We start from the raw sequence: 11,399 nt of genomic DNA, 5'->3' as shown, positions 1-11,399 counted from the left end.
ACAGATTTAACTCAGTTCTTTTCAAGGATACCAGTTCCATATCTCCATTCCAAGCCACAATGTGAAGGCTAAAAGCGTTTTTAGCTGAATAACATGTCAGAGGACTACAGAAAGGAACCGGCCCTTGCCACAGACTATTTGTAGTGTTGGCAGAAGAGCCAATACTGTGTTGCAAGAGGAGGACGAAATGCACGCGTCAACTCACGCAGGTGGCGCTAGGTCTGAAACAGGATACGTAATGAATGCTATAAAGAAAAGTACGTAGCTGCTGGAATACTTAACTTTAATCCATCATTTGTATACAGCATTCTTGATGATACAAGTGAGACTCTCTCTAGAAATGGTTAATGGCGCCTTGCTATGTCGTAGACATGGACTTAGCTGAAGGCTATTCTAACGGTCTCTCGGCAAATGAGAGAAAGGCTTCGTCAGTGTAGTCGCTAGCAAAGTCGTCCGTACAACTGGGGCGAGTGATCGTGCGTCTCTCTAGACCTGCCGTGTGGTGGCGCTCGGTCTGCAATTACTGGCAGTGGCGACACGCGGGTCCGACATGTACTAATGGACCGCGGCCGATTTAAAGCTACCACCTAGCACGTGTGGTCTCTGACGGTGACACCACACTATTAATGGAATGACACTGGTAAAATTTATTTTCAAAGGCTTAACCTGTCATTTGGCAACGGCCTAGCCGCAGTGGATACACCGGTTCCCGTGAGATCACCGAAGTTAAGCGCTGTCGGGCGTGGTCGCCACTTGGATGGGTGACCACCCAGGCCGCCATGCGCTGTTGCCATTTTTCGGGGTGCACTCAGCCTCGTGATGCCAATTGCGGAGCTACTCGGCCGAATAGTAGCGGCTTCGGTCAAGCATACCATCGTCACGACCGGGAGAGCGGTGTGCTGACCCCACGCCCCTCCTATCCGCATCCTCCTCCGAGGATGGTCCCGGTAGGCCACTCGTGGCCTGAAGCCGGAGTGGATTTCTTTTTTTTTACATCCAGTCAATTGTTTTACAGTTACATTTTTAAAGATCATAAAATAATAAAATTTCAATCTTTCCCTCAATTTTTAAAGATTTCTCCTTTTCAAGAATTGTCTTCCTTTTCGTTCATAAAAGGCCTATTTCAAAAATGTTCCATCTGGTAACCCTACATTCAGTACTACAGAGGCCCACGTTACGGCAATTTCCACTCATAGTTTATAAATGATGTGAAAAACTTTTAGTTCGACTGCATATTTTCTTATTCCACAGTACCCATACTACAAAACTAACGACGTGTCACATCCCAGCACAAGTTTCAGCTATCAATATACACTCCTGGAAATTGAAATAAGAACACCGTGAATTCATTGTCCCAGGAAGGGGAAACTTTATTGACACATTCCTGGGGTCAGATACATCACATGATCACACTGACAGAACCACAGGTACATAGACACAGGCAACAGAGCATGCACAATGTCGGCACTAGTACAGTGTATATCCACCTTTCGCAGCAATGCAGGCTGCTATTCTCCCATGGAGACGATCGTAGAGATGCTGGATGTAGTCCTGTGGAACGGCTTGCCATGCCATTTCCACCTGGCGCCTCAGTTGGACCAGCGTTCGTGCTGGACGTGCAGACCGCGTGAGACGACGCTTCATCCAGTCCCAAACATGCTCAATGGGGGACAGATCCGGAGATCTTGCTGGCCAGGGTAGTTGACTTACACCTTATAGAGTACGTTGGGTGGCACGGGATACATGCGGACGTGCATTGTCCTGTTGGAACAGCAAGTTCCCTTGCCGGTCTAGGAATGGTAGAACGATGGGTTCGATGACGGTTTGGATGTACCGTGCACTATTCAGTGTCCCCTCGACGATCACCAGTGGTGTACGGCCAGTGTAGGAGATCGCTCCCCACACCATGATGCCGGGTGTTGGCCCTGTGTGCCTCGGTCGTATGCAGTCCTGATTGTGGCGCTCACCTGCACGGCGCCAAACACGCATACGACCATCATTGGCACCAAGGCAGAAGCGACTCTCATCGCTGAAGACGACACGTCTCCATTCGTCCCTCCATTCACGCCTGTCGCGACACCACTGGAGGCGGGCTGCACGATGTTGGGGCGTGAGCGGAAGACGGCCTAACGGTGTGCGGGACCGTAGCCCAGCTTCATGGAGACGGTTGCGAATGGTCCTCGCCGATACCCCAGGAGCAACAGTGTCCCTAATTTGCTGGGAAGTGGTGGTGCGGTCCCCTACGGCACTGCGTAGGATCCTACGGTCTTGGCGTGCATCCGTCCGTCGCTGCGGCCCCTTCCCAGGTCGACGGGCACGTGCACCTTCCGCCGACCACTGGCGACAACATCGATGTACTGTGGAGACCTCACGCCCCACGTGTTGAGCAATTCGGCGGTACGTCCACCCGGCCTACCGCATACCCACTACACGCCCTCGCTCAAAGTCCGTCAACTGCACATACGGTTCACGTCCACGCTGTCGCGGCATGCTACCAGTGTTAAAGACTGCGATGGAGCTCCGTATGCCACGGCAAACTGGCTGACACTGACGGCGGCGGTGCACAAATGCTGCGCAGCTAGCGCCATTCGACGGCCAACACCGCGGTTCCTGGTGTGCCCGCTGTGCCGTGCGTGTGATCATTGCTTGTACAGCCCTCTCGCAGTGTCCGGAGCAAGTATGGTGGGTCTGACACACCGGTGTCAATGTGTTCTTTTTTCCATTTCCAGGAGTGTAGATTTGTTGTGGCCCAAGTGCCGCAGTCAAGACGTTGACGACGATATTGTTCTCTGCGTTTACCCCAGTTACTTCCTTGGTTGTTTTAGGGCTGGTGCAGGGAAACATAAGAAGATGCTTCACAGGGATAGTGATCGGCCAAAGAAGTGAGATGATATGAGCTCATCAAGCAAGTTTATTTATCATTAGCCATATTTATATGTGAGGTGTATAAACAACAAATCTACTATCAAATACACATGAGTTACACCTGATACCGAATTTTTGTTTTTGAAACTTCTCCCACTAGTTTCCTAATATGAAGAATGTTCTAAACAACGTAAAACGCACTACCTGGGGTGCCTAGACTAGAGAAAACTGCAGTTACTGTCACTTCTTCTGCCATATACTGAATAACAGGCAATTTGGCCTAACTACTATCTCAGTTGGCACTTGGCCTTATTATTGCACCACTGTCCGCTTTGTTTAATTCACAGAGACAAGTGCTATTCAGATACTTGTCCCTACTAGCAAATAAAATCCACTGCATTGCTAAATGGGACGAATACCGACTGTCTCTGTTCAACACTAATCAGTCAGACATATATCAGGCATTTATAAATTTGCTACGTAACTGTCATCTGTAGTTGCATCACCCAGAGTAATACTGTCTTCTCGTGGACAAAGTACTACTGTCCCTTAGTAGTTGCTGCCGTCCAAGTTGCTTGTGCCTTCGTTGATACTCTGCTACTTCATTACTGCATTACTCCATTACTGATTTGATTTCCTATTTCTGTCTCCCTACTCTCTTCTTAAGAGCCTTTTTCCACTCAGATCTGGTTGCGCGCGACTTGTTTCATTATTTTTCTAGTACATTCTGTCCCGACACGATGGTCTTTATCTTTTCGCCTCCTGGCCAAGATTCAAAGATTTATTATTTCTATCATGCGCTTGGCATTGGTTTAGTGCCTCTTTCGAATTCTGAAGACTGCTAAACATGCATTGTGGCCTTGGCAGGCCTTCGAGTGGTAACTGGGAGTAATCTGTCTCAAAACGCGTTATTTTTTTCGATTTTTCCGGTTCGCCCTTGTGTCGCCTGGTGAAACACACATGTGTGTCTGCCAAGAAACTTCATCAGAATTGCGACGCCTAAACACTAACATTAAGTAGAGTATTCCCCGGGCGTGACACCTTGACACAAAAATACATTAACGTGCACTGCACAAAAGTGCCATTAATACAATAAAAATTTAACTTGGCTTGTGTGTGCTAGTCTGAAAGAAAAATATTTTGTACATTGTCCTTTGTTGTGACAACTGTGTTACCTGTTTCTCTAGGAAGTTTTTCATGTATCATATTTCATCCTCTCTCTACCGCTTGCAAAGGCAGCAATGGAGGTGTCTATGGTGAACTTATTACATTTTTCCTCACACAAATGGAATGACAACAGTTAACTCCTCTGGCTTTATCAAACAATTTCTCGCAGAAGTACCTGAAACAACTACATTTGGAACAACACAAAAAATCCAAATAAAATCATTACAATTTAACTTGCATATGTCGTAATATCGTTAGACCAGACTTTCTCGTTCCATGCCTAGTTGTTCCTTATGTATGAAATTGTCGATTTCTTCTACTCTCGTATAAACTGTTCTGAGGTCATCTAGTTTCGATGTGATATGTTTCAAAGGTAAGTCTAGTCAAATTAATGAGGCATCACTCTTCTATTCCACGCTCTGCATATATTTACGTTCAGCTGCAGGCTGATATACATCCAGCGACAAGTGAAGCGTCTATGTTTTCTATGTCTTCCTCTTACTATGTTTTTTAAATTTCGTGCGTGTTTTTCTGTTTAAGAGGTTTAATCTAGCGTTTTTGTAAGTGTGAATTCATTCACTCTGTAGGGCGATAGTCGCTCATTTGTTTTGTTTTGAAAGCAACCGCCCGATCGTTTAGCAAGCCAGTAAGCCAGGCTTCAGCTCTCGGCTGACACACGTCTACAGAGCGGCAAGTTAAGTGTTTATCTTTTTCTGTATTTTCCTCGTGCTATATGTATTAAATTTCGTATGTGTTTCTCTGTTTAAAAGGGCTAATCTCGCTTCTTTGTAATTGCAAATTCAGTATATAGCGCAACAGTTGCTCAGTGAACAACCAGCTGCGTGGCTCTTTAACGCATCAGCGTCCATTGGTGACATATCAGAAGCGTAGCAAGTCGCATATCTAGGATTGTCTGCTTTCATAGTTCACTTCTTCAGAGAGTCTTGCTAGGATGGATACGATGTATGCATGCTGTGTGACGATGCAGGAAGAGCTAGCCGCAGTTTGCGAACAGCTGCATGTGTTTTGGCTACGGTCAGCAACATTCGGGCTGCTGCCTCGGGGTGTAGCGGTGGCGGAGAATCTGGCGCGTCGCATGGGACACCTCAGGTGTCGCTTGTTTTGCCCATGGGCTCTGACTCCGAGACATTTTCTAATGCACCCGACCCGGCGCATCGGGCCTCACAGCAGGGTGAGTGGAGGGTGGTAGCGCGTTCGCATAGATCGAGGTCGACGGCCGATGTGGTAACTGGCTGCCTGACCTCGTCCATTCACCCTGTGAGTCGACAGGTGGCCGTTCCTTTATCAGGGGCCGAGCAAGTACACGGGGGGAGGTTCACTACACTACTGGCCATTACAATTGCTACACCAAGAAGAAATGCAGATGATAAATGGGTATTCATTGGACAAATATATTGTACTAGAACTGACATGTGATTACATTTTCACGCTATTTGGGTGCATAGATCCTGAGAAATCAGTGCCCAGAACAACCACCTCTGGTCGTAATTACGACCTTGATACGCCTGGGCATTGGGTCAAACAGGGCTTGGATGGCGTGTACAGATACAGCTGCCCTTGCAGCTTCAACACGATACCACAGTTCATCAAGACTAGTGACTGGAGTATTGTGACGAAACAGTTGCTCGGCCACCATTGACCAGATGTTTTCAGTTGGTGAGAGATGTGCTTGCCAGGGCAGCAGTCGGACATTTTATGTATCCAGAAAGGCCCGTACAGGACCTGCAACATGCGGTCGTGCGTTATCCTGCTGAAATGTAAGGTTTCGCAGGGATCTAATGAAGGATAGAGCCACGGGTCGTAACACATCTGGAATGTAATGTCCGCTGTTCAAAGTGCCGTCAATGCGAACAAGAGGTGACCAAGACGTGTAACCAATGGCACCCCATACCATCACGCCGGATGATGGGCCAGTATGGCGATGACGAATACACGCTTCCAATGTGCGTTCACCGCGATGTCGCGAAATACGGATGCGACCATCATGATACTGTAAACAGAACCTGAATTCATCCGAAAAATGTCGTTTTGCCGTTCGTGCACCCAGGTTCGTCATTGTGTGCCCCATCCTTTCTGTAATGCAGCGTCAAGGGTAGCCGCAGCCATGGTCTCCGAGCTGATAGTCCATGCTGCTGCAAACGTCTTCGAACTGTTCGTGCAGATAATTGTTGTCTTGCAAACGTACCCATCTGTTGACTCAGGGATCGAGATGTGGCTTCACGATCCGTTACAGTCATGCGGATAAGATGCCTGTCATCTCGACTGCTAGTGATACGAGGCCGTTAGGATCCAGCACGGCATTCCGTATTACCCTACTGAATCCACCGATTCCATATTCTGCTGACAGTCATTGGATCTCTACCAACGCGAGCAGCAATGTCGCGATATGATAAATCGCAATCGTGATAGGCTACAATCCGACCTTTATCAAAGTCGAAAACGTGATGGTACGCATTTCTTCTCCTTACACGAGGCATCCCAACTACGTTTCACCAGGAAACGCCGGTCAACTGCTGTTTGTGTATGAGAAATCGGTTGGAAACTTTCCTCATGTCAGCACGTTGTAGGTGTCGCCACCGGCGCCAGCTTTGTGTGAATGGTCTGACAAGCTAATCATTTGCATATCACAGCTGGGTTGCCATCCTTTCGGTTAAATTTCGAGTCTGTAGCACGTCATCTTCGTGGTGTAGCAATTTAATGGGCAGTAGTGTAGTTATTGGAAGTTGAAAAGTTGGGCGCGCTTTGGAGCTCCTTAGGCAGATAACATTCATGGCTGGAAAGAAAAACAATGAGCACTTGGTATGTCTGCCACGGGGCCTCACCCGAGATGTGGAGTGGAATTACTTGCGGCTATCGTGCGTTCAGGGTGCAGTCGTCTGCATCCAGCGGCACAAACGACACCTGTCGCATGAGTTCTGAGGCGGTCCTCAGTACAAACAGGTGGCAGGCGGTGGTAGTGAAGTCTGCTGGCCTCGCGTGCGGTTGCAAGGGCTTCGTCTTTGTGTGATGGTCTTGGCACACCTGCGTTATCGTGTGGGGGTTTGTATGGCTCCCCTATGTTGGTCATGTGGAGTGCAAATGAGGGATTTTTGCCATGACTGCAGCCACTTGCTCTTTAGCGAACTTCTACAGTTGTTCTTACCTAGACTCCATCATATCGATGTACGTATTACAATAAGCAGCATCCGCCTCGTCCAAATTTCTGAACAATGTTTTCATAGTTTCTTTTACACAATAAAGCGTTCCTCTTTTCTGTCGCCTGTTGGTCTTGTTAACTGGTTTTTTAGGGACTACGTTACTTGCAACCATTCGACATTGCATTTGACTCTCTTAATCAACATATTACATTTATTTTCCTTAAAATTTATACCATGTACTTTTCTTTAGTAGTATGGTTTCAATAGATTGGCGGTCACCTTTTATCCTTGGCTCTTATTTGCCTTGATTACTACATTAGTCAATACTACCCTTACTAATTCACAAGGTCCTTTGAAATGCGAGCCAAGCTTCTTTATTATCCCTCACCTTGCTTTTCATCATGCAGCAATACGTCACAACCGATGTGAAATGGTCTTGAGTGTTCTGTCTTACCGTAACGAGCCGGCCGGTGTGGCCGTGCGGTTCTAGACGCTTCAGTCTGGAACCGCGTGACCGCTACGGTCGCAGGTTCGAATCCTGCCTCGGGCATGGATGTGTGTGATGTCCTTAGGTTAGTTAGGTTTAAGTAGTTCTAAGTTCTAGGGGACTGATGACCACAGATGTTAAGTCCCATAGTGGTCAGAGCCATTTGAACCATTTACCGTAACTTGCTTTTCTGGCTTCTTCGGAATCTGTTTTCTTTCTCTTGCCACTCGATGCACTTCCTGTGTCCTAGCTTTGAACTGATGCACAAAATCATGTTAACTGTATTCTATTGTAGCTGTCCCTTGTTGTAACGCTCCTGGTAGATTTGTTATTCTCCCGAACATCAACTCGAATGACATGTATTCCATGCTACTATGAGGTATTGTATAGAAAACATATTGTGACGAACTCACAAATCCCAGTAAAATAAATTTCATTTATGACATTTCTCAGTTATTCTACTAAGTTTCTATGCGTTCTTTTCAGAGCTCTATTTGTTCGAGGGTGAAAAAAGTGTACTTTTTATGTTATTTATCCTTAATCATTTACGCTCTCTCTTAAACAGTTTACTTCGAAAATTAGGGCGTTGGTCTGTTACTGACAATAATGAAACACCATACCTTAATATAATTTCGTCTACGAACTTTTTCGCTAACTGTATCAGCGTCTCGAGTTTCTAACGGAATAGACACTGTAAGTTTGCTTAAATAATCCTGAAATTTCAAAATATATCTGTTTCTGACATCACATCTAACGGACCTACTATGTACATATTACATTTGTCAGAAACAGTTTTGTCGTGTCAGTAACAACTAACAGTATCTTTGTCTTATTTTGTGTAAATTTATTCTACTGGCCATTATCACATCTTCTAATGAGTACTTCTACATTTTTTTACTCTTTTCCAAGTGTTACATTTCTTTACTTGATCCAGCTTTCTCCGCCACCACTCAATAGAGTGTTGCGTATTTCTTTCACAATTTCTCCTTTCTCCTCATCGTTGATTTCTGTCGTATCCTCATTTGGTTGCTCATGCTCAGCCATTATTTTTATTTGTTCTTCTCGGTCGCCTCTTGTTGCTTCTACATTTGTTTCCACATTTAACTTAACTAATCAGCATTAGTGTTTAATCATCCTGGTTTTCCTGTTTCAGTCTCCACTTTAGAAAATGAAATGAGGCGTCTCTTATACTAAATACCCATGTTAATGGCTTATGATCTGTTGCAAGCCCATACTAAAGCCAGACTCTCCTATTCCGTTGCTGAGTAATTTTTTTCTGCTTTATTTCGTGATTTTGAAGTGTGCGCGACTGGTGGGTCCCTTCTAATTTTGCCTTGGATAATGTGATGCTGTACCCTTCTAAACCTAGGTATTTGTTTAATCGTTCACTAGTTCGTGGCACTGGGAATTTCTTTACTTACTCTAAATTTCGGTCATCTGGCTGTACTCCTGTATCGGTTACTTTATGTCCCTGAAATATGACTTCCTTCCACGAAAATCTTCACTTGTCTGACTGTGTACCCTTAGCCTGTCAAAATCTCTCACAATTTCTCATTATGCTCTCTCAGAGACAAATAATAAAGAAAAAACAAATGATATCATTTAAGTATATCAAATACTTTGTTCACTGCAACGCTGTTACTGTAACAGTCATCAACCAAGAACGTACTGGGTGCGCTTTTTAATCCCGCTGGCATCCACTTATATTCATAGGTTTTTTTCCCTGTCCTGGGAGTCCGTGAATATCTGATAACACCTCTTGCTGAGTCCAGTAACTAGTCCAGTAGTTTGCTATGTTCGGTATTGGATAAGCTCGAAATCCGTGTTACTTTACGGTAATCTTTTATGACCTTGTTTGTCTACTGGCACCTACGTTCTTAGGGACTGATAATACTAGTACACTGCATGAGATTTGGCTCTCTACTATGATATCCCCAGTCAGCATTTGTTCTATATGTTCCTGTAATACGATGGTTCTGGGATCTTATAGATTCTGAAATTTACAGTTTTGTCGTTATGTTCCGGTAATATGGGAATTGTATGATTCACAGTTTCGGTAAATGACGATCTGTCACCCTTTAACTGAAATACAACATGCACTGCACAGCTTTCCTAATTAATGTTGTTCTTCTGAATTTAGGTGCCTGTTCCCAAAGCATCTCTGATCTGCATAATGCCAGTATTATATTCTTGACCCTGTTCTGACATTTTTTGAACCCTTCTTACCACTGCTTCCCTGCATAGTGCTTCAGTAATTAAATCTATAGAGCTTACATCACACTCTTCCTCATCTGTGTTCAAAACATTGATAATACACTCTCCAAGCACTATTCATACTAGGGCTTCCGGAATGTATCAAGTGGTTCCTTTCCACCTGTGAAATTGGCTTTTCTTTCTGTATGTTATACAGAGTGTTACAAAAAGGTACGGCCAAAGTTTCAGGAAACATTCCCCACACACAACGAAAGAAAATATATTATGTGGACATGTGTCCAGAAACGCTTACACTCCATGTTAGAACTCATTTTATTACTTCTCTTCAAATCACATTAATCATGGAATGGAAACACACAGCAACAGAACGTACCAGGAAATGTTCAAAATGTCCTCCGTTAGCGAGGATACATTCATCCACCCTCCGTCTCATGGAATCCCTGATGCGCTGATACAGCCCTGGAGAATGGCGTATTGTATCACAGCCGTCCACAATACGGACACGAAGAGTCTCTACATTAAGTACCGGGGTTCCGTAGACAAGAGCTTTCAAATGCCCCCATAAATGAAAGTCAAGAGGGTTGAGGTCAGGAGAGCGTGGAGGCCATGGAATTGGTCCGTCTCTACCATCCACGGGTCAGCGAATCTGTTGTTGAGAAACGTACGAACACTTCGACTGAAATGTGCAGGAGCTCCATCGTGCATGAACCACATGTTGTGTCGTACTTGTAAAGACGCATGTTCTAGCAGCACAGGTAGAGTATCCCGTATGAAATCATTGTAACGTGCTCCATTGAGCGTAGGTGGAAGAACATGGGGCCCAATCAAGACATCACAACAATGCCTGCCAAAACGTTCACAGAAAATCTGTGTTGACGTGATTATACAATTGCGTGCGGATTCTCGTCAGCCCACACATGTTGATTCTGAAAATTTATAATTTTATCACGTTGGAATGAAGCCTCATCCGTAAAGAGAACATTTGCACTGAAATGAGGATTGACACATTGTTGGATGAACCATTCGCAGAAGTGTACCCGTGGAGGCCAATCAGCTGCTGATAGTGCCTGCACACGCTGTACATGGTATGGAAACAACTGGTTCTCCCGTAGCACTCTCCATACAGTGACGTGGTCAACGTTACCTTGCACAGCAGCAACTTCTCTGACGCTGACATTAGTGTTTTCGTCAACTGCACGAAGAATTGTCCATAGCAGGTGTCCTCGTCGTTCTAGGTCTTCCCCAGTCGCGAGTCATAGGCTGGAATGTTCCGTGCTCCCTAAGACGAAGATCAATTGGTTCGAACGTCTTCCTGTCGCGACACCTTCGTCCTGGAAATCTGTCTCGATACAAACGTACCGCGCCACGGCTATTGCCCCATGCTAATCCATACATCAAATGGGCATCTGCCAACTCCGCATTTGTAAACATTGCACTGACTGCAAAACCACGTTCGTGATGAACAGTAACCTGTTGATGCTACGTACTGATGTGCTTCATGCTAGTAC

General features: G+C 45.3%; 1 pseudogene; it reads left to right on the top strand.

Moving 5' to 3' along the window:
- Positions 1 to 675: 675 nt before the first annotated feature.
- Positions 676 to 793, top strand: LOC126089826 (5S ribosomal RNA; annotated as a pseudogene).
- The last annotated feature ends 10,606 nt before the right edge of the window (positions 794 to 11,399 follow it).

This window comes from Schistocerca cancellata, chromosome 6, assembly GCF_023864275.1.
Source record: "Schistocerca cancellata isolate TAMUIC-IGC-003103 chromosome 6, iqSchCanc2.1, whole genome shotgun sequence".
NCBI lineage: Eukaryota > Metazoa > Arthropoda > Insecta > Orthoptera > Acrididae > Schistocerca > Schistocerca cancellata.
The sequence above is the reverse complement of the archived record's forward strand: the minus strand, read 5'-3'. Positions and strand labels throughout refer to the sequence as shown.